This window comes from Canis lupus, chromosome 19, assembly GCF_011100685.1.
Source record: "Canis lupus familiaris isolate Mischka breed German Shepherd chromosome 19, alternate assembly UU_Cfam_GSD_1.0, whole genome shotgun sequence".
In the NCBI taxonomy this organism is placed as follows: Eukaryota; Metazoa; Chordata; class Mammalia; order Carnivora; family Canidae; genus Canis; species Canis lupus.
The window spans coordinates 43,166,010-43,191,893 of NC_049240.1; positions in this window are offsets into that span (position 1 = coordinate 43,166,010).

The window sequence follows — 25,884 nt, forward strand, 5'->3', positions numbered from 1 at the left end:
GACCCTGAAACAAGAACTCACAAGATGTTAGACTCAGCCTTTGCTGAAATAAAATTTGCGTAGGTGTCTATGGCTTTACATAGTTTTTCTTTGCCCAGGCTCTTATAACATAGTCTAGTATTCTTTACCACCTCTTCTTCCAAATAAATTGCATTGAATTGTGAGTTACCAGTTATTTTCCAGTATCAAAGTCTGGATTTTCAAGGGCTTTAGGTTCACCAGTATTGACTCTCATCAACATCATGGCATACAGTAATGAGAATCCTTGTGTTATGGATTATAAGTTGAAGAAAGACACAATTGCCACTGTACCTTTAATTTTTCAAAACTTGCCTGGTGCTCATTGCCACCCCCAGGTCTAATGTTTTTCTTCTACTGAGTACAAAGAGATCATGGAAGCTAATTTTAAATTAGCAGTAACAAGTTATGGTTTTATGTCATTGGCTGCTCACTTTCTTTCCCCTCATACTCCCAACTGTATGGTCACTGACATTTAGTAGACCTTCATTATAAATTAGAGTCCTTTCATTACTTAATATAAATATGCTTTTAGGCCTCTTTCATTTTCTCATGTAACTAAGTCAATTCATATTATATATAAATAGAGATAATTGTTCAAGAAAGTGAGCTTGAATATATTGAGAACGTGTCATGTGCCTAACATTGTGCTAGTGAGTATTTCGGATATTAAAAAGGTTTTTTTGATCACTTACTTTTAGATTTATTTCCTAGTTAAGGGTCTAAACAGGAAATATGTACTGAATATCTACGTGCAAGATACTTTGCTAAATGGTTTAAAAGTATAGCAAAAGCATGTATGTCTCTGAGGGGAATATATTCTAATATTCTAAGATATATATTAGAATATATTCCTACACATTCTATGTCCTACACATGTAGGACAAAGAATAAGACAAAATAATATCCATGCTGTCAAATCCTTATCTGGATCCTGCTGTTTTTAATTCTTTGCATGTTAAAAGTTCATTTTAATGGATATAATAATTTATTTTAATGCATACTGATTATCATATTATTATAATCCACGTGGATTGAGTGCCTGCTGTCTGCCAGGCAATGCTCTAATTGCTTCTACCTGCATTAGTTTGTTTAATCCTCAGGATCACTCTGTGAAATGGTGCTATCATTAGTTTCATTTCATAATATGCTTACTCTTAGATTTAATACAAATAAAAGTATTTACTATTTTTTAAAGTGGGAAACTAAGACAAATCAAGTGATTTAACCAAGATTTCATAACTGCATAAAGTAATGAAAATAGACATGTAAGGAATTGTTCTACATGGTTTTGATTTGGCAGAGAATACATAATTCATTAGAGCAAATTACAGTCTCCCAGCTTGACAACAAGGATGCGTTAGTATTTGGAAATCTTCTCTAACCACAAGACAATTGGAAAAGGCCTGCACACAACTTTCAGATGAATTAATTATCTTATTAAATGAATAGTTATTTGGGTACCTACTATGTGGTAGGAATTGTTCAAGACATCAGCATTTACAGAGAGAAATGAGATGGACAGAGGCCTCTTCCTTATATCCTGTAGGCTCTAGAAGAGGGTTTGGGTAATATCCACCTGCACCATGTTTTCCTAAATGAAAGCCATCACTGTAGATTATTTTAATAAAAATGTGGTAAGATCAAATAATTTTACCTCCTGAGAGATGGAAGCTCTTTCTCCATTTTCAACATGATCTTCAGTCACGTGTTATCTCTTTTAGCCTTTTCAACACTCTTCCTCTGTGTCCTGTGATTGTTCAGTCATAAAACTCAGCCATATAGTATGAGACTCAATTAAGCTGTAATGTAATAAATTCCAGCAGACGTTTGAAAGAGCAATTTCCGGATACTGAGTTTAGTCACACAGCCACTTTTTTTTTTTTTTATTTTTTTATTTTTATTTTTTTATTTATGATAGTCACAGAGAGAGAGAGAGAGAGGCAGAGACACAGGCAGAGGGAGAAGCAGGCTCCATGCACCGGGAGCCCGATGTGGGATTCGATCCCGGGTCTCCAGGATCACGCCCTGGGCCAAAGGCAGGCACCAAACCGCTGCGCCGCCCAGGGATCCCACAGCCACTTTGTTTTATATGTCAGTCTGTTTTTGTCTCTTTCCATCTGTTTCTCACTCAAGCTGATCCCCCTGGAAGAAGCCAAAGGTTTTCCATGTTAGGAGGCAGGTGACACCTCAGCCAACACTTGAACATGAGGGTACAAGGCAAGGATGTCATTCTGCAAAGTTTCAGAAGCCTGGGGTTCTGCTACATTTGAACTAGGTTAGCTGAGGAAACATTTAATTTAACTGAATCTCAGTTTCTCTACCTACAAAATGGACCTACAAAATGAGGACAAAAATAATAATAAGATACCTTAAAGATGAAATAAGTCATGGACTACTTGAACAAGTGAAAGTCATGTAGATGATAAGGCAATGTAATAGAATGAAAAGAAGAAGGATTTTGACACCAGGCAAGTAGAGCTAATAGAATTAGCTATTAGTTAGCTAATAGTTTAGTTTAGCCTAGAGGTTCCTGATTCAGACTGCCTGGGTTCAAATCCTAGCTAACTGGTTGCCAGTGATACAACTTAAGGCTATTTGTGTGATTTATCTAACTCTCTCTTTTCTTATCTCTAATATGTTAATAATAGTTTTACCTGCCTTTGTTTTTCTTTTAATTTTTAAATGAGAAAAATAAATGCCCTTAGTATAATATCCTAAAATGAGCTTGCATTTATTATGTGTTTAGTGTTCTAAATCATAAGAGATTTAGATTTATTTAGTGTTATAAATACATAATAAATCTACATTTTATTATGTAGGTAGTGTTTTGTGTGTTTCATAAGTACCATCTTGTTTTGTTTTTAATGTAATTAATGTAATGGGTACTATTATTACCTGCATTTTATAGATGGAGAAACTTAAACACAGAGAGTCATGTAAGTTGCCCAGATTTGTTAAAGATAATAAATATTGGAACAAAGTTTAGACCTTTAAGTTGTGAGTCTAGAACTTATGCCTTAATATTGTGCTTTACTGCCTAAAATGATGGGAAGAGTGGGTATAGAAAGGATGGAAATCCATTACCCTACATTCCAATTTACTACCTGTGTGGCCTTAGGCGACTTTAAACATTCTGGGTCTCAGTTTCCTCACCCAAGGATGAAAAAAATTGGTTGTGTGCATTGAATGTGAAAACATATGGAAAAGCAAAGTGTATAGCCTGCATATACACATAAAGAATATGAAAGATAAATTAACACCTGCCAAAGTATGAGACACAAAGTAATTTCTTTGACTTTAAATGTTATTTTAAGAGTTTTATGTAGTTTTTTTTCTGAAAAAATAAAAGAAAGCATAAGACATACATATTATGTGGTATTTGAAAAGTATAAATACCTGAAAAGAAGAATCACCAGTATTCCACTCAGAAGCCATTCCTTGAATTGCCAGAATAATGTGCAATTAAAGAATTTTAATAATTTTTTTTCTTTCTTCCTAACACTTCAGTGCAAAGGGGAAGACTTTATTGTGCAGCACACAGCAATCATCTTCACATACCTCCATCAACACAGAGAGTTCTCTGGCTGCTCCTGTTTGGTCTGAGTTTCTGTGGCTTAATGGCTGTCTAGCTTCTTAAAGGCTCTCAAATCTCCTCCCTCCTCTTACTCATGCCCTGTTGTAATGTTTGTCCCTTCTGTACAGTTGGACCTACTGACTCACTTCTGATTAATAAATGAAGGGATGTAAAAATGAAAGGATATTACTTAGGATGTCTTGGTAGCATGACCGTAGCATGACAGTAGAAAGTAGCATGGCAGCCTGACAGTAAAAAGTTTTTCAAAATTGGGCCAGCACAGAGAAAACAGAATACCCAGAAGGAGAAACAATAGCAAAAATAGAGTTTGAAACCAAATGGAGCTTGCCGAAGCCAGCCTTGTTCTTCTGTTTAGGGCTTGTTCTTTGGCAAAGTTTTCTATTATCTGCAGCCAAGGATCTTAAACGATCTATTAATGCCTGGTTTTAAACCCATATATAAAACATTTCACCCTAAAATATTGTCATTAATAAACTAGCAAATATTCATTAAGTGACTCTGGCATGCACAGCAATGTTTAATCTCCAGTTGGATAAACTACTATTAGCTTTAAGAAATTAGGACTCAATCAAATGAAATATTACCAATCCAGTGTTGACTTGCCACTCAAGATGAAGAAAGTTCCTTAAAACATTTTATACAGAACATTTTTCAAGATAGTCTCTCTCAAGTAAGTTAAATAGTCGCAATTTAGTAATTTGTTATATCATATGATCGCTTAAAATATTACTAGGTTAGGATCTCATTCTTTCTTTGGGTGTGCAGAGGAAAATTATGAAAGGACATTAGCATCATTCTATCCATTTTGAAGTCATAGTCCCCCTATCTGCATTCTGAAATATCATAAGAGATTTAGAAAAGGCTTTTACCGAGGAAATGAGGCATTTATCAAACAGATTTGAATTTGCTTTAGGTTGTGTTTAATACAACTAAAGTCCTTAGCTCCTGGCTATGTTAATATAATTTAAAGGTGACCATAAAATTTTGTTCTCTGGAGCTAACCCTTTGAAAGCTAGTTGCTTTTTAAATTAATATGAATAATACATGAAATGTAGATGGAGATTTTTCTAGACTCACTCTATTGCATCATTATCAAGACATGGCAAATAACTGCTAAAGAAAGAGGTTCAAAAATAAAACAGGGTAGCATATATTATGCATTCATATTATTGCTGCACATCATTTTTTCTACTAACTTTTGAAGTACATGACTACTGAAAAATCATGGAAAATATTGGTTGTAAATGCATCTCATGCCTTAAAAACTGAACGAAATTCTTAGCTTTTCTGCCTGATTTAACTGATGCATATAACTGATGCTCATCAGTTATATGGAGTTCTCACATATAATTTACCATGTGTAATAATTAAAATAATTAATATAAAATGTTTTACAATGTAAACTATTTCGAGCACTATCAAGTCTTTATTTGATATCTCAGTGGACGTTTAGGATACCCCATTGTCTTCATTCTATCAATATTGAGTGTAATATACAAAAATCAGAAGAAATTAATTTTAGATTTTTAATGTTTTCATAGCAATGACTTTCTATGGTTGAATTTACATTAATAACATCTGGAACAGACTCATGGGGTTTAAGTAGTTTGATCTTCAAAAATATGTGTAATCTTCAGAACAACAGTTTGATATAAATAGACATCCTGAGGATTCTCAGAAATACTTGGTAAAAGGATTAGACTTTCCCTAATTAGGCTGAATAATGATGCTGACTATGCCTTATGATTATAAGAGATAATCCTCTGATGTGTGAAGATACTAGGGACTCTTGGGTTCTCTGGTTGATTGCAATCTATTGGATGGATGTGTCTTAGTTTAATCGACGAGTCTTTTCTTGGGTTATATTTCAGGCATAAAATGAACAGTTTAGTCAAGTGTTATTGTAAACAAGAAAAGTCTCTTAGTATCCATGAATCACAGAAGACACATGTCTATCCAGCTCTGTATCATTGGCTATGCTGTCCAAATGCAGAGTTAAATTACATATGTATGTAATACAGTTATTATGTATAACACACACATACACATATCCTTTGATTAATGGGCCTAGTAAAACTCCGGGTCATAGTTTCTTACTTAAAATTATTTTTTTAGATGTTGAAAATCTTAAGTTGTTCTCAATTTTTACCCTACAATTTTACTTTCTAGGGAGATTTCCAAGAGATATTAACATTTGGTTCATATGGGTCCAGAGGGTTTCACTGGGCAACTCTACTAAACTTTCAATTTCCAGATAATCCCAAATGATATTTATACTCTTCCAGAGAATAGAAAAAAAAAGAAACTTTCTACGACAACAATAGCACCAATGAAGTCAGAGTTTCTACTTAATAGAAAAACACAAAGGCATTCCCATGGAGTCAAGGACAAGATAAGAATATTCAATATTTTCACTACTGTTTAACATTATATTAGAGCAGAAATTCTTAGTTTATGCTACTAAAGTTTTGGCTGGATAATTCCTTGTTATGAGGGCTTTCTTGTACATTTTAAGATGTTAAATAGCATTTCTGGATTCTCCCCACAAGATGCCATTAGCACCAGTACCCTGCAATCAAAAATGTCGCCAGAAATTTCCAAATATTCCTTGGGGAATGAAACCACTTCGGGTTAATAAGCACTAGATTAGTAGCTTTAACCAATGAAATTGGATGAGATAAAAACATAACAACATAAGAATTGGAAAAGAATAAGATGGTTTAGAAAACTACCGTTTACAGATGGTATTGTTATGTATCTGGAAATTGTATGATAAGAACACAAAGAAAAATCACTAAGTTAGTAGGATGTTAAAATTAATATGCAAATTATTTGGTCATATACAAATAATAATTGTTTAGAAAATATAACAGGAAAATAATTTATAATAGCAACAAAACATATTGGAATAAATATGAAAAATGTGTGTGAAGAAATTCTAAAACACTTCCATAAAGCACACAAATAGTTTTCAACAGATACAGGACACATTTTTTTTCTTTTTTTAAAGATTATTTATTTATTTATTTATTTATTTATTTATTTATTTATTTATTTATGAGAGACACACAGAGAGAGGCAGAGACACAGGCAGAGGGAGAAGCAGGCTCCCTGCAGGGAGCCCGACATGGGACTCCATCCTGGGTCTCCAGAATTAGGTCCTGGGCTGAAGGCGGCGCTAAACCGCTGAGCCACCAGGGTTGCCCCACATTTTTTTCTTGAACAGTTCCACTCAATATCATAAAGATGCCAATTCCCTAAGGTTAATATATGATATAAGATATCAATAAAATGTCAGTACCTTTTAGTGGAACTGAGTAAGTTGATTCTAAAGTTCATATGGGGATTAATATACCAAGAAGAGCTAGGAAAATCTAGAAAGGGGAACAGTGGTGGAGTGTGGAGACAAATCACTCCCCCAGAGAGTAAAGTTCTGTATCAAATGATTGTAAGTAAAATGTGTATTAGGGGGACATAAACTACTGGAATAGAATGAAAAGCCCAGTAATACACTCTAGTACATATGTATATTTAATATATGATAAAATTTGAATCTAAAATGACTAAGAATATGACAGATGTATTGAGACCAGAGGATAACCATTTTAGAAAATAAGAATCTAGATCCTTTTCTTGCACAAGACATCAGAAAAAAACTCTAAATGAGTAGAAAATAAAGATGTGCAAGTGCTAGAAAAAAAACAACAACAAGAACAACAACGATAAAAAACCCACAAAAAATCCTCCCCTTACAATCTGGCTGTGGAGAAATTAAAAAGCTTGACAATGTACTTTGTAGAGGAAATGGGCATTCTCATACATTGCAGATAGGATACAAAATGTTCCAGCTCCTTGAAGGAACGTTAAAATACCTAACCAAATTACATATGCAATTACTTTTACAATCTATATCCCATTTTAAGGAATTTTCCTGATAATATAATCAACACATACAAAATAATATATCTATAAGGATAATTATTATAACATGATTTTCTTTAGCAAAAAGTTGATGCAACCTAAATGTCCGTCTAGGAAAGACTGGTTGATTAAACTAAGACACATCCATCCAATAGATTGCAATCAGCTGGAAAAAAGAAAAAGCTGTGGGAGATCAGTATAAACTAGTCCAGTACAAATTTGAAAATAAATTGTTAAATTAATTATAGGACTTTGTGAGAATATACCTTGTAGGAAACATGTAACTATTTATAAATATGTTAAAATATTTTTTTTGAAAAAAGAACACAACAAAGATAAGTTGGAACAGGATGAAAAAAGTATAATAAAGAGAATAGTTGGGGTTGTAGTTTAGAGAAGAGAGGGACAGTAGTGAGACATTTCTGAGTACATGTTTTTACAAGTTGACTTGAAATAAATGTATCACATATTAAAAGAACAAAATTAAATGAGAAAAGATAAAATGAATAGATATAAACACAGCCAACTTTTAATAAATACTAACTTCAAAGTTTAGAAGAAAAACACAAAATCACCCAACTATTAATTTAAATAAATTGTGTATCCTACAGTCTAACAAAATCCTTTAAAGATATCTTCCAAGGACAAAAATAATCTCAATAAAAAGGCAAACTTAATTTAGTAAGTTTAATGTTGTTAATGAAACTGGTAATTCTGAAAGTATTATCTGTGTTTGAAGAAGAAAGAAAATGAATATATATATTTGTGATTTAGGGAAATACGGTTTTCAGCGTAGAAGATATGAAGTGAAGGAAAAGAAAAATTAGCAACAAACTCTAGATGATTAGATTGAATTGGAGATTTCAACATGAACTCAGGATTTTATTTTTGCTTTCATTTTTTTTTTTTGCAACATGTAATTCTTATAGTGAGAAAAGCATGGATTTTCCTTATTCCTTGTGCATCTTACTATTCAATTCTCTCTCAACATAGGCAACCATCATTCTGATTTCAATGATCATAGATTACTGTTGTATGTTCCAGATCTTCAAATGAATTGAATCATGCATATGTACTATTTTATGTCTGGCTTCTTATATTCAGTATATGCCAGTGAGAGATACCTACATTGTCTGTATCAGAAGTTTATTCATTTTTACTCGTCGAGTTTCATTATATTAATATGAGGATTCATCCATTCTCTTTTTGGCAAGCACTAGGCTTTGCTTCTTCTGTCCAGAAAAATTCTGTTCTCTGGGTTTCATTATCCCTGTTGTGATTTGGAAAGTGCCCTTGGGTACTTCAGGCTCACTTCAGGCTTTTCCCTTGTCACATGGAATCACAAATGAATGCTGTTTGTTATCCAAAGCTTAAAAGCAGTTATGTCATATACTTTGCTCGGTTTTATAGTTGTTTAAGGTAGAGGTTACATCCAATACCTGTTACTTCACTGTGGGTGGAAATGTAATTCAATCAGGACTTTAAAATATATGTATATTTGTCTATTCTGTCCACAAAAGGGTCTAGAAGTAATGATAGTCCAGTAGCAATGGGCAAATTTAGTCTCCATATCACCGTTTTTAAGTGCTTTCCTCAAAAAAACAAACCAGAGCTTCACAGAGAGATAATGGATTCCAGGTGTGTACCTGAACAGAAGTTGATCCTGGGACCTTTTTTTATTTTTTATTTTTTTTTATTTTTTATTTTTTATTTATTTATTTTTTTCTGGGACCTTTTTTTAATGCCAAAAGTAAAGAAGTACTCAAAAACTGTTCAGGTATTCAAAAGAACACAGGAAACCCCCTGCTTGAAAAGGTCCCCTTATGAAAAAAATAGGCTCAAAGGATATCCTTTCATGAGTAGGTATATTTGAATATGGCTTGTATATTATATGATATCATGGAATCAATTACGAATTTGAGAGTTGAAAATATTTTGTGTTTTTTCTCTTCTGATATAATAATCGTTATGGTTGTTACACATAATATTAATAGGTATTTCTGGCACTGTATTTCAAGCACTTTTTGAGTATTTTACCTACATCAACTAATTTAATCATGAAAAAACTCTGAGATGGTTATAATTATTATCTCAATTACATAGACATCTATATTACTTTTCAAATTTTTCTCTTCTGGTATAGAGCAAAAATTTTTCATAATATCACAAGTGTTTCAAAATCATTTATAAATAATTTATCATAATAAAATTCCCAAAAGTCATTGAATTAAAAAATAGTCTTACAAATATATTAGAATTTTATACATATAAAAATGTATATACAAACCTTCCTCAACTTACTATGGCATTATGTCCAATAAACCCATCATAATTAAAAAATACCAAGAGTCAAAAATGTATTTACTACACCTAACCTACGGAACATCATAACTTAGCCTAGCCTATCTTAACTGTGCTCAGAATGTGCCCAACACATTATCCTACAGTTGGGCAAAGCCTATTTTATGATAGTGCATTTAACATCTCATATAATTTATTGAAAACTGTGCTGAAGGTGCACAACAGAATGGTTATATGGATACAGAATGGTTATAGTGTATCAGTTGTTCTCCCTTATGATTGCATGATTGACTGACAGCTATGGCTCACTGCCACTGCCTCACAAGAAAGTATGAATCACATGCCACTAGCCCTGGAAAAAAATCAATATTCAAAATGTGAAGTATAGTTCCCCGTTGAATGCATATTGCTTTCATACCATTGTCTTAGAAGTCTTAGATCAAGGTGCCAAGATGCCAAGATTCTTTCTAGGCCTATGAGAATGAATCTGTCCCATGGCTCTGCCTTAGCTTTTGGTGGTTTGTTGGAATCACTGGAGTTCTTGGGCATGTAGCTATGGCACCCTGATCTCTGCCTTCATGTTCACATGACATTTCCCTTATATGTTTATGTCTAAATTTTCCTTTATTATAAGGACACTGGTCATACTTGTTTAGGGGCCCACCCTACTGTAGTATGACCTCACCTCAAATAATTGTATCTGCAATAACTATTTCCAAGTTAGGTCACATTCTGAGGTACCAGGGGCTAGGATTTCAGCAGAGGAACTCTGTGGGGAACAATTCAACTCATAACAATAACAAATGCATGTAGCCCTAAAATTATGATTTCATCTTGCCTATTTTAAAATTTTGTAATCATCTTGCATACGTCTTTGGTGACTTGATTCTTTGCATAATATTCTGTTCCTGAGATTTATCTTTGTTAATACTTGTATCATATTTCTTCTGTTTTATAAATATACAATGATTTATTTATTTATGCATTATATTATCAGTGGATATGTGGATTGGTTTAATTTTAAGTTTTTCTCTAAGAAATGCTGCCATGGCTATTCCTATACAAGTCTCCAGATGCATATTGCCTGGAACTGTCTAGGGCAGTATTTTCACCTAGTCTCTGCTGTATCTGGATTACAGATGTGTGGGCTTATCAACACACCCCTGCCACCCCCACCCTCTACCCCTGCCTCAGCCCTTGGGCAGTAGGCAGCCTCACTCATTACCCTAGTATGCTGTGCAAATATTATCTCCTTTTGTGGACTTTAAAAATGCTAAAAAGTACTGCCTAACAATAATGTTGATAGGACATAAGACATGTACATTTATTAGATGCTACCAAATTTTAATTTTAATGCCTGATTTTGATGAGGAATTTACCTCCTACTTGCATGTTAATTTTTCTTTATATAGTTTTTGGGCAAGTTAATAGGTAATACAAATTTAGAAGTTCTATATCTTCTAGGTAAATTGTATCCTTTTAAAATGTATGGTGACCTTTGCTAATTTAATCATTCTTTTTTACCTTCAAGTCTCTATTTGTGGGTAGGATTTCCCTTATTTTTTTCAATCATTTTCATTCTAATCTCCCTGGCCTTAAATATTAGATGTATCACCTGTCAACAGTATATAAATATCTTTAATTTCTTTAAGTAGTTTAAAAACTGAAGAAGTTACTACAATTATTCTTTAATCACTTATTAATTGAACATGTAAAATGGAACAAGTTCTGTTCTAGGTCTTGGAGTACCTGAGTCAAAGGAAAATGCTAAGGTCCCTATTGTTGGGAGGTTTATATTCTAGTGGGGGAAGATAAATAATATCATCAAATAAATAAATGTATGATATACTATGTGAGAAATATTGTGGAGGAAAAGGAAGAAAAAGGAACAGACTTCTTATTAGTCTATAAAATCCCTCTTGGTATATCATTAAACTCACAGATCTTCCCCATACTCAAGGGGAGGGTATTATACAAACACAACGGTCACTAAGGAGTCTTTTTAGAATTCTGTCCACCACACTTCCTTATCCTGTTCCTTTTTCTTCATCATTTCCTTCATCAGTTGACTTGGAGTTAATCAAAAGGGAGATTATCCTAGGTGGGCCTGGTCTAATCACATGAGGCCTTTAAAAGATAGTGAAACATAAAAGATATATTCTTCTGGCCCAGGAGATGAAGTCAATTACCAGATTGAGAGAGGAAAAGGCCACATGGCATGAAATTGAGGGCAATCTCCATGAGTGGATTGCAGGCAATGGTTGGCAGCCAATAAAAAAATGGGGTTGCTTAGCCCTTCAGCCACAAAGAGATGAATTCTACCAATTACCATGAGCTTGAAAGAGGACCCTGGACCCCAGATGAGACCTTCACTATCAGCCATCTCACATCTCACATCTCACTGTTGTCTGTGAGATGTGAACAGAGGACCTAGTTAGGTGGTCCCTGGCCTCCAACCCAGGAGAATTGTGCGATACTAAATGTGTGCTTTAAGCTGCTAAGTTTGTGGTGATTTGTTACACTACAATAAAACACTAATATAGGGGGATTGGGCCAGAGAAGACTTTCTTTAGATTTTATTTAAATTCAAGTACTTCACTTATAGTGTATTATTAGTTTCAGAGGTAGAATTTGGTTATTTGTTATTTGCATATAACACAACGGCTCATTATATCAAGTGCCTTCCTTAATGCCCATCACCCAATTAGCCCATCCCTCCACCCAGAGAAGGTTTCTTTATAAAGGCAAGATATGAGCCAAAAGGTGAAGAGTGAATGGGGCACCATTTCAAGATTTTGATAATTTGAATAAAATGCTGAAGTAAATATCAATATTCCAGATTTTATTTATAGAAATTAAGAAATAAGAAAAATCCCAACTCTTTTAAAATTAATAAATATGAGGGAGTATTTGAACAGATAAATTATTTTATAATCAGAAATGTAATCATTATTCTCAGAGACAATATATCAAAGTACAGAAATCTTAGGATAAAGGTCTCTTGAAAAGATAAAATCAAGTATTTAGAGATTTGCAGCAATCAATGCCAAATAGGGTGGTGGTGGGGGTGGTGAAGGGGAGATGAGGAGTCAATGGCAGGAAAGGTTGCTTTCTAATTTATATGATAAATACTTAAATGAATCTCAACCTGGAGAGGAGCTACTTAGCAATTAATCAACCCATTCATCAATGAATAAGTAATTGTGGAGACTTTGCTGCATGTGCAGTAAGCATTCACTTGTGCAAACAGGAGATACCACAGACGTAAGGACATTGGCTTTTCTTTTTTCTTTTTTTAAAAGATTTTATTTATTGATTCATGAGAGACAAAGGGAGAGAGGCAGAGACCTAGGCAAGAGGGAGAAGAAGGCTACTTGCAGGGAGCCCCACATGGAACTTGATCCCCAGACCCTAGGATTATGCCCTGCGTTGAAGGCAGATGCGGGACCACCATGCCACCCAGGCGTCCCACTTTACTTAAGAGTTTAAACTCATTTGGGCAAAGAAAACAAGTTCAGTAATTATTTATAAGACCACATGCATATAAGGCCTAGCTTCTTATGTAGTGTGGCCACAGGCTGAAGAACAACAGAAGTAGAAAACAATGCAGACTGCGAGAACCAAGGAAACGTTTATGGAGAAAGTAGCTTCAATGAGTGCGGTAGAAGTGAAGGAAACACAGGAGCTTTGGAAAGCATTACAGAAAGTGGTCAACAACTGAGTAAGGAAGCCCAGTATTCTGATAGCAGCATCAGATTTAGAGATGGAAGTACCACTTAGAAGATGTTGCCAACTTTCTTCACTTCTTTTTACACCAGGCATGGTGTGGAATGATTCTTCTATTTTGATCCCCTCCCCAGTCTTCTACCCCGAAAACCAAATAGCAATAATCTTATTTCATCCACAAACACTAAAGATATTGTCCTAAATATACATGTGAAATACCATGGATTCACGCTAGTGAATGAATATGTGCATTCCAGAAAATTCGAAAATGTAGAGAGTTTTAGTTTTTAAAAATAGTGTTGAAGTTTAATATGATTCCCTACTAGGGCTTAAGTTCCTCAAGGGAGTAGTTATGATTTGAGTTAGTATTTTCAGTAGAGAGGACAATGAGTATGGCTTTGCAAAATGGATTACCAAAAGAATGATGAATGAATGAATGAATGAATGAATGGCAATCTGGTTTATTTAATCATGTTTGCATTTCAGCAGATGGTTGAATTTAGAGGGTGCAAGCCTCACCCTGTTCTCCTCACACCTGTCCACCTTCTCTTGAAATATACTGTCTCCAGGCCCAGCCATGTTCCAAGATGAAATACCACCATGTAGAGTCAGAGCAAATGATATCAATTGATTCATCATATTCTTAATGAGTGTTGGCAAACCCCAAGACTGGCAGACAGATGGGATTCCACAGAGAAGGTACAGATGGACCAGTCAGCCCAGAAGGGAATTTCTTGTTTGTTTGGAAAAGCAAATGTTTCATTTTAATACAACTTCCATGGTTGTATTGTTGTAGTTAATATTTTCAAACCATGAAAATATCTATAGAAATATGAGACTTATTACAAATACCACCTTACCATGTGTTATTTCTTCTTGATCAGACTTCCAGAAGAGATTTTTTTTTTTAAAGAAAGTAGGGCCTTGCAAAGTTATCTATATCTCAAAAAATACTATTATGCCTTAATTTAGAATTAAATAAGGACTCCTGGCATAATGGTCCTTTGTTTTAGCATAGGAGTTTTTTTCTGAGATTTCTTTGAGTCAGACAACAACAAATGTTTAAGGTCTAAAGAAGGATTGGAAAATTATTCTAGGATTAGGAAACACAATCTTTGATCACTTGATTATTTTCAGAAATATCCAGTGTGCAAGGGTGCTGATTATAGAGAGAAAAGATCCTCATGTAGGAACATAAACTCTCAGGGAGACTAAATCAATTGCTTAAGGATGCCCTGATCCAAATGATATATTTTATTCTAAATTTGTGGGTCTGATGAGCTGGAATGGAGTGTGCTATCACAGGTGCTACTGTTTTGCATTGTCTTTAGTACTGTCCTGGGAAGCAGCAGAATCTATGTTTTGTAGAGTTAGCACTTGTTAGTACTCAATAAATATTTAATAGTACAATGTGCCACACATATTAATGTGTTGAATATTTTAATTTTCTGCATTCCTGTGTGACTTAGTCAACATTGCATATTAAAGAAAACTTTTTGAAGCTTAAACTTGAGTGAATATAGAAAAGTTCAAAAACTAAGTTGAAACTGTCAATCAAGAGGCCCTCTCCCCCTAGGGTAGATGAGTTGTTTAAATGAGGTGATTAGCTCAATGGAATACATTTATTCATGTGAGAATATGCCCAATGAAACTCTCTGATTGGGGAGAACACACAATAGTGTGAGAGAAGACTTCCATTTAGAACTCACTCAGAATGGAGATAAGGTGGTTCAATTGCATTGTAAGAGTTTAGAGTATAGTTTTATTTTTATGACAATCTGCTTGTTTTAAGTCAAAGCAGCTTACTCCATCAAGTCTAGCTATAGAATTATTTCTCATATATACTACTTATGAGGTAATCTACTTTTCTAGCTAACCACTAAGTCCTGACCAGGATGAGTTCTGTGAAACACTCAATTCGGGATGCCTGGGTGGCTCAGTGGTTGAGCATCTGCCTTTGACTCAGGTCATGATCCCTGGGTCCTCGGATCGAGTTCCACATTGGGCTCCCAGGAGGAGCCTGCTTCTCCCTCTGCCTGTGTCTTTGCCTCTCTGCATGTCTCTCATGTATATATATATATATATTTTTTTTTTTTTTTTAAGAAACTTCACTCACTTCAAGCATGATTTCACTTACCTGACAGCTTTCCATAAGCGGGCTGGGATAGAAACTCTACACAGCCAGGGGAAGGGCAAATAAAGATGGGTGCTTAGGATGATTTTGACCATCTTGCAGGACAGCCCCCAAACCAACAGGAATGGATTTAGGGGAAAGATGATGGTCAGGGTCAGGCACTGTAAATGACTCCAACTGGCCAGCAACTATGCACACAACCTATTCTGACCTTATTGCTCTACATTGTTTATTTACCCCAGCTTCCATTCCACTTTGATTTTTAAGTTTTTTTTTAAAACCCTGCCTGCTGTAACTGATTATGCCTTAGTTTCTCAAACTCCAAGCACAAACAAATCACCAGAAATCTTGTGAAAAGGCACATCCTGACTCAGTAGGACAGGGCTAGAGCCTGATATCCTAAAATTCTAACAGACTTTTAGGTGATACTTCAGCTACTGCTGTATTAAAAGTTTGCCCGTGAGATGTGAACAGAGGCCTAGTTAGGTGGTATCTGGCCTAACTAGGCAAGAGTCTGGAACACTAGTTATCAACCCTGTGTAGACATCAGAATCATGTGTGTGGCTTAAAAAAAAAAAAAAAATCACAGATGTGATTTAGTAAATCTTGGGGGACTTAATTTTTTTTTTTTTTTGGCGGGGGGACTTATTTATGGTTGTAAAACTCTCCAGGTGACTCTAACTACTAACCAAATGTAAGAAATCCCATTGGGAGAGATGTTTTACCATTTGAACATAATCACCTATCATTTTTTCTTCAGTTTTAAAATAGAGTATCACATATGAAATCTGGGCTGGGTAACAGTATTTTCTCATTTGCCCATAATAATAAATATTTACTGGTTTGTTCCCTTGGTTACTCAGCAATTTATACCTTTATTCAAACTATCTTATTATCTATTATTTCATATCTAAATGATTGGGAGAGGGGCAGATAACTTAGCTCTGATGGAGGAGGCAGCAGAAAGGGTCCTAGGAAATGTATTCAGTTCAGATCAGTTACAATAAACACAGCAATAGTGGTGTGGTGATGGTGGTGATCTGGGCAAATGGAAGAAAATCCCCCCAAAAAAAAAAAAAAACAGGAAGAAAATCCCAAAACTGTAAGCGAGGGAACGCTGTTATTCCAAAATTGTAAGCCAGTGAACACTGTTATTTTTCTAAATTTGTTTAGGGCCATAACTAAAGTTAGAACAAATTATTCAAAACCTAAAAAGAAAAAAAAGAAGAAGTAAATGTCTGTGCTTAAAATCCTTTGTGTTAAATCAAAACCACAATGAGATACCACCTCACACCAGTAAGAATGGTGAAAATTTACAAGACAGGAAACAACAAATGGAGAGGATGTGGAGAGAGGGGAACCCCCTTGCACTGTTGGTGGGAATGAGAACTGGTGCAGCCACTCTGGAAAACTGAGTGGAGATTCCTCAAAGAGTTAAAAATAGATCTGCCCTATGACCCAGCAATTGCACTGCTGGGGATCTACCCCAAAGATACAGATGCAGTGAAATGCGGAGTTCTCAAACTCCAAGCACAAACCCCACCCCAATGTTTCTAGCAGCAATGTCCACAATAGCGCAACTGTGGAAGGAGCCTCGGTGTCCATCGAAAGATGAATGGATAAAGAAGCTGTGGTCTATGTATACAATGGAATATTACTCAGCCATTAGAAATGACAAATACCCACCATTTGCTTCAATGTGGATGGAACTGGAGGGTATTATGCTGAGTGAAGTAAGTCAATTGGAGAAGGACAAATATTATATGGTTTCATTCATTCGGAGAGTATAAAAAATAGTGAAAGAGAATAAAGGGGAAAGGAGAGAAAATGAGTGGGAAATACCAGAGAGGGAGACAGAACATGAGAGACTCCTAACTCTGGGAAATGAACAAGGGGTAGTGGAAGGGGAGGTGGGGGGGATGGGGTGACTGGGTGATGGGCACTGAGGGGGGCACTTAATGGGATGAGTGCTGGGTGTTATGCTATATGTTGACAAATTGAACTCCAATAAAAAAACATACAAAAAATAGTTTTTGCATAGATTATATGTTCAAGTGATAATCTTTCTGCTATCCTGGTTAAAGAAACCATATTATTAAAATAGAAAAAAAAATCCTTTGTGTTCAGGCACATGGATATCTATAAACCTCTTTTGAGCTCTGCACAAATGACTGGCTACCTTAGATCTCCAAGTGTAGGAAAGAAGAGACAGATCTAACAAGAAGCAAAATAGAAAAGCACACGTCCTTTGAATAACCTGCATCGATCTGCCTCCTCCCTACCACCATTTCTTAATTCCAGAACAGCATCTTTCCATTCACTTGTGTTTGTTTGAGCTCAAGTTATAAGGTATGTGGCTAGTGCCAGTGGGAGATAACAGCAGACCTCTGTTACAGGTGACCTTTATCTGATTAGGTCTCCTTTAGGTCTCAGGACCCTACTCCTGAACTTCCAAGGTCACTCTCCTGTTATGTACCCAACCCATATCTTTTCTAATGTGGTTGGAAGCAGGAGAAATGAAAAGTTGCAGTGAGTTTAAAAAGAAAGGGAATTCCAACATGAATATAGGAGTAGCCCATCTAGACCTGTAAAATCTGTCCCTCAGGAAAATTGCTGAACAATATTCAACTATGAAGACATCTATTTCTGAAATTGTAGAAATTGTTTTATTATCTTGAGGTGACATTTCTGGACCCTCTAAATGTATAATAAATGTAAAATGGGAATTTATCCTAATGGAATTAGGACAATATTCAACTGCAAAAAGTTATATGATATTCTTTCAAAGAGACTCTCATCAAATTAAACTCTAGATGTATTTTCTTTGCCTAAAATTACATCGATTCTGCACATTTTCCTACAACCATAAAGGATATTAAATATTAAGTTATAGTAGGCTTTACATTCCTTCTTGTTCAAGCTAGTTTATTTCCTAAGTTTTGGCAAAAAGAGCTACTTAGAATGCACTGCTACATGTGATTTTCAAGGAATATTTCTAATGAAGAGAGAAGGACAATGAAATTGGCAATTAGTTTTAAATAAGTCTTTAACCCGTTATTCTGGGAAAGAAGTGACATAGATTTTCCTAAGAGAACAGAAGGAGAAAAAGCAAAACTATGAGATTCAATTAACTGAGGAAAAGACAGATTATTTGTAATATTTCTTTTCACTGCTATATTTTGGCAGTTTATGATTTATATTGTCAAATTACTAAGGATTCTAATATTGGAAGAAATTCTAGAATGAGAATTTAAAAAAAAAAATTACCACTGTAAAAAGTATGATTTTATTATCTGCTTTATTTGAAGATCTGATTATCCAGAAAAAAAATTGAGATTTGTAAATAAATTTTATTACTAACATTCCATATCCTAATTATTTTTATTTATCTGGTTTTCTTTTTTTCTTAACTTTTTTTTTTTTTTTGAGAGAGAATATGCTCCTACTGGTGTAAGCAGTGGGGAATGCGGAGGGGCAGCGGGAGAGGGAGAGAGAGAGAATCTTAAGCAGACTCCACACCCAACAGTAGCCCTATCCAGGGCTGGATCTCATGACTCTGATATCATGATCTTAGCCCAAATCAACAGTTGGTCGCTTAAGAGACTGAGCCTCCCAGATGCCCCTACTTATTTGTTTTTCTAATTAATTATTTTTAGAAATGGTAAGCCAATTTCTCTTTTCATCTTAAATTCTCAAAACCTGGAAGTCAATTCTCCAAATTAGTGAGGGGAAAATTTTGGAATCTTTGGTTCCCTCCCAAAAGTTACATTATGCAATTGCTTATTGTTGCCATAAGAACTAGATCATATAGAGATAAGTTTAAATAACCAAACAATGGGACACATAAACTCTGGCTTCTTAGATGGAAAGGTGCTTTACTGTGGTTGGATTATGAGGTTCTAAACTTGACTTTATTTAGCATGATCAGTTAATGGATAGACTGCCTAACTGAGAAATTTAATAAATATTAATCACTATTTTAAAGTGTCACTATTTTTAAAGATTTCAAATATAATAAAATAAATTTAATTTCAAAACCTATTCAAATTCTTTTAAAATTATTATAGTCTTTCCTATATCATTTCAGATTACTATGGTGCCATAGATTGAATTTATAATGACCTCCTTCCAGTTATTAATTATATGGCCATAGATAAATACTACAAAGACTTGACTGAATAATTTTGTTTAATAGCTTTTCCACAGAGTGTTCATCATATATTTTTCTCAAATGGGCATTACTTATCTATTACTGTAGGATACATAGAGGTGAAGGAATTTTTGGATATCTCTCTAATATTTGGATAAAAGAAAAATATTTAGTTGTATATACCTTACCTTATACTACAATACAATATAAACTCCAGGGCAGCCCAGGTGGCTCAGCGGTTTAGTGTCGCCTTCAGCCCAGGGCATGATCCTGGAGTCCCGGATCGAGTCCCATGTCGGGCTCCCTGCATGGAGCCCGCTTCTCCCTCTGCCTTGTCTCTGCCTCTCTCTCTCTCTCTCTCTGTGTGTGTGTGTGTGTGTGTCTCATGAATAAATAAATACAATCTTAAAAAAAATGATATAAACTTTGGAGCAGTTAAAGTGACATATAAATAAAAAAATAAATAGAAAAAAAGAAACTTAATAGAGGGAAATAATAGGAAGTATTTTTATTAGCTTGGGTTAGGTTAGGTCTTTTAAGCAAGGTATAAAATATCAGAAAAAAGAAGTCTGAGATACTGAATACTGCATTATTTCTAATTTTGAGGGTAAATCTATTTTAAATGAGAATGCATTTGCAACATAAAAACAGGATTAATTGCTATTATTCAGTGTACTTCTACAAAAAGAAAATAATGAGAAAGAAAGATAAAAAAAAGAAAGAAAGAAAGAAAGAAAGAAAGAAAGAAAGAAAGAAAGAAAGAAAGAAAGAAAGAAAGAATCTAAGAGAATACTAGTGAAATCTATGTACAGACAACTCACAGAAGAGATGCAAAATCCTGAGGTGCATATTCATTCCAATTACATTACTAGTGACCATGGAAAGACAAATTAAAACAAAAAATAGGCTACCAATTTTCATTTTTAAAAATGAGATATTCTAGTGAGACTAATCTTTTACGTAGTTGGTAGGAATGTGAATAGATACTAGAACGTTGAAGGTCAATTTGATAGTATCCAGCAAAGTAGAACAAAAAGTACCTTTCAGAATATTCATGTAGCTAAAAGCAATGGTAGCTCTGAGATAAGGGTGTCATAATGTTTGCTTCAAAAACTATGGAGAAAAACAAGAAGCAAAAATAAAACTACACGAAATCATGCCTCCAGCAAAATATGAAATCAAGGGACCCAAACTTCAAATTAAGTAAAGCAATAGAAAACACCAAATCACTGTGACTGATCTCTTAAATACCTTTCTACCCCAGGACTTCTCGGCGGAAAACGTAGGCCAAGAAAAACTGATGAAAAAGAGAAGAGAGTTGCTAGCCTAAAAAACACTCCCAAAAGGTATAAGGACACCGTAAGTCTAAAATATGAAAAGAGTGTCCTGGCAGATTAGAGCATGGCCTATAAAAAGACACTTTATGATATTGATTCGAAGGAGAATTTTTTAAATTCATAGCTTCTATGGGAGAAAAATGAACAAAAAGAGACTGGAATTCTTTGGCAACTGGGAAACATTTTACAAGACAGGGGCAAGGCAAGGATATCCATTTTTCTCCTTTACCATTCAACATTGTGCTATCGATATCAGCCAATACAGTTAAGTAAGAGAAATCAATTGAAGCATAGCAATGGGCAAGGAAGTTAAAGTATCTCTATTTTCATATGATACGGATGCACACCTAGAAAACTCCACAAAAAATTAACAATGAAACTAGCTTTAAACAATAAAAAAAAATTCAGTGAAGTACCCAGGTATAAAATTACAATATAAAAGTCAATAGTCTTCATACACAGACAATAACTAGTTAGAGAACATAATGGTAAAGAAAATCATCATTTATAATAGCAATAAAAGTATTACACACTCATGATTCAATTTAACAATTATGTGTAAAATATGTAGGAGGGAATCTTTAGAACATTCTTCAAAGATCCAAAGCTAGATTTGAACAAATAGAAAAAGGTCTACTGATATTTCATAATACAATTCAATATTATAAAGATGTCAGTTCTGGAAAATTTGCATTTTGTCAAAGAATAAATTTTTTATTGTAGTAAAATATACATAACATAAAACTTACCATTTTAACCATTTTTAAGTGTTCAATGGCATGACATTAAATGGATTCACAATGTTGTGCAACTATCACCACTCCCAAAGATAAATCCAATAAATTTCTAATGGGTCAGACAACTTGGTATTCAAGTTCATACGGGAAAAAGAAGCACACAAGTTTAGCCAGGGGGGGGGAAAGCAAAACAAAACAAAACCCAACCATAAAACATTGAAAAGGGAAAAACTTTGAGGGAGGTTATCCCAACCAAGTCCTAAAGTATACCATGAAGCCTCTATAATTAAAACAGTATGGTATCAGCACATGATGGGCTAGTATAATAGTGGCATCAAATAAACATATCCTGATATAGACTCAAATATGTAAGGAAAATTAGTATAGGATAAAGGTGTCTTCACTGCCACAATAGACTTTTTAATTAATAGTCTGGCACAATTGGAAATTTAGAAAAAAGATAACATTAGATCCATACCTTATACCATACATAAGGTTAAGCTCCAAATGTATAGATCCAAATGCCAAAAAACAAAACACGCAAATTCTAGAAGAAAATCAGATTACCTGTTGTTAAAATGTTTTAAAAATCTAATAAGACTGATTCAGATCAGTCTGAATTAAGGTCAAAACATGTATTTAAAGCAATTCAAGTGAAACTTAAAAATGTTTCCTAGTACCTTAATTTTTCCTTTTTTTTTTTTGTTAAAAGTTTAAAAAATTAAGTAAAAGGTGCATATATATATGTGTATATATATATACATATATATATAAAATAATTTGGTATTAGTACTGAGTGTTGTATGTGATAAATCAGTAAATTCTACACCTGAAACTAATATTACACTGTATGCTAACTAACTGAAATTTAAGGAAAAACTTGAAGAAAAAAAATAATTTGCTGTTGACTTATCTTTTACTTGGTGACATTCCTCAATTTTTTTCACTATTATTTTTCCACTCTCCATGATTTTACATGACAAAAGTAAACTTTAACAGCTTAGTTCTTTTACAAAAGGAACAAGAAAAATCTTAACTGATACCTAAATGCGCACATTTAACTATAAATAAAAGCAGATTGAACAGATTCCTTGACTGAGGTACAAAGTACTGAGTTATGTGAAGATGTGAGGTACATATAGTACCTACTCTCAAAGAATTTGCGGTATAAATATGAAAGTCAATGCAACCTCAAAATGATCATCCCACATTCACAGCATTTTGCTCTTTAAGATAAATTATTCTGATTTCCCAACTCCGTGAAATACTGAATTTGAGAATACATCTTTGTGATATCACTAATCTTTCTAATGCTATATTGGGTCCTTGTCATTTAAAGATTTTTTCCCCCAGCTTTCTTAAGTTATGATTAGTACACATAAAAATTGCAGGTAATATACACAATTTGGTGATTTGGGACATGTGTATACAATAAATAGTGTTACCATCATAACCATCATAACAATCCAGGTAATGGATATATATCTGTATCACCTCTAAAAGTTTCTTTTTTTTTAAGATTTATTTATTTATTCCTGATAGACATAGAGAGAGAGAGAGAGAGAGAGAGAGAGGCAGAGACACAGTCAGAGAAAGAAGCAGGTTCCATGCCAGAACCCGATGTGGGACTCGATCCCGGGTCTCCACCATCAGGCCCTGGGCCAAAGGCAGGCGTCAAACCGCTGAGCCACCCAGGGATCCTTAAAAGTTTCCTTATGTTCCTCCCCTCCCCTGCCTTGTGTGTGTGTGTTAAAGGAGATCTAAAATCTTTTTTTTTTTTTTTAGATCTAACATCTTAATAAGAGATCCAACATTTTAACAAACTTTAAAACACACAATATCTTCTTGTTCACTATAGGCCTATGTTGTACACCAGATCTTTGAAACTTAACTTGTGTAACTGTAACCATACTCATGGAAAAATCGTTCTCTGGATCCCTCTCTGGCAATCCTTCTGTCATCTGCTTCTATAGCTCCAACTATTTTAGATGCCTTATGTAAGAGGAATCATACAGCATTTGTCCTTCTGAGACTGGCTAATTTTGCTTATCATAATGTTTTCCAGGTCCATGCATGTTGTAGAAAGTGGTAGGATTTCCTTCTTTTTAAGAGCTGAATAACCGTTTTTTATCCATTCATCTGTTGATGAACATTTATGTTGTTTCCATACACTGGCCATTGTGAATATGAGAATGCAAATATCTCTTCAAGACCATGATTTCAATTCTTTTAGATACATACTCAGAAGTGGAATTGAAAAAAAAAAATGGAATTGCTACATCATACAGTAGTTCTAGTTTTGATTTTTAAAGGAAAGGCCATACTGTTTCCCATAGCCAGGGTACCATTTTCCTTTGCACCCTTAAGTATACAAGAGTTCCAATTTCTCCAAAATCTTGCAATGTCATCTTTTCTTTTATTACAGTAGTCACTTGACATGTGTGAGGTGATATCTTATTATTGTTTTTATTTGCATTTCCGTGATGATTAGCAATATTGAGCATCTCTTCATATACCTGTCAGCTGTTGTTGTATCTTCTTTGGAGAAATATCTATTCAAGTCCTTTGCCCATTTTTTAATAGTTATTTGGTTTGTTTCTGCTATTGAATTTTAGGAATTTCTTATATATTTTGGAAATTGACCCCTTCTTACAACAGTTTACAGATATGTTCTCATATTCATAGGTTGTCTTTTCACTCTGTTGACTGTTTCCTTTGATGTACAGCATTTTTATTTGACATGATCCCACTCGATCTTTTTCTGTTTGTTGCTTGTGCTTTTTCTATCACATCCAAGAAATCATTGCTGAGGCCAATTTCAAGAAACTCTCCACCCATGTTTTCTTCTAGAAATTTTATAGTTTTGGATTTTATGCTCAACTCTTTGATCTATTTTGAGTTACTTTTTGTTTGCATGATGAAATATAAGGATCCCATTTTATTCTTTTGTATGTAGATATCCAGTTTTCCTTACATCATGCTATTGAAGAGACTGTCCTTTACCAATTGCATATTCTTGGCACTCTTGTTGACTGTATATGCGTGTGCTTTTTCTGGGTTCTCTATTCTGTTCCATTGTTCTGTATGTCTAATTTTTTGTCTGTACCATAGTATTTTGATTTCTGTAGCTTTGCAATAGATTTCAAAATCAGAAAATGTGGTGCCTCGAGCTTTTTTATTCTTGCTCAAAGTTGCTTTACCGATTTGGAGTCTTTTCACATGGATGTGAAATTTGGGACTTTAAAAATATTTATGTAAAAAATGTCTTTGGGATTTTGATTGCATTAAATGCATAGATTGCTTTAGGTAGTATGGACATTTTATTAATAATAATTCTCCCAGTCTGTGAACACAGAATATCTTTCCACTTATTTGTGTCTGCCTTCCTGTGGAGATGTGACTCAGAATGAAACCAGAAGTCTAGACAAATAGTTCTATAATTTTTAATTGAGAGTCCAAGCAATAAAATTTTGCCTCAGAACATCCATGGTTTCTATTTTGTAGAATTTTAGTGGATATTACTGTTCTCTCCTCTCTCAACATTAAAAAAAAAATCTTTTTTCCCCATCACTATATTAAGTGACATCTGTAACCCATCAACTTTATTTGGTTGCCCATCTGTCTTTTTTGAGCTGACTTGGGTCTAAGTTTATTTGATGTGCCTAACTTCTCTATGGTAGAAACTATGTTCTTAATAGTTTTCTTTTCCTTATATAGCCAGAGATACTCTCGAATGGGTGCTGATTATATTTTTTCCTTTGAAGGGGTATTTTGTTTTCTCCAAGAGTGGTTTTTTGAAAATTATTTCAATAGAATTGCAACAAATCTTTCTTGTTTATGAAGCCAAGCTACACTCTAATATTCTTTGAAGTAATGCTATAGTTATTTCCTTAATTCAGTTCACTTGTTATAATAGATCTTTATGCAAGCAGAAAATTACCATGACCCTTGAGCTTCTTCTA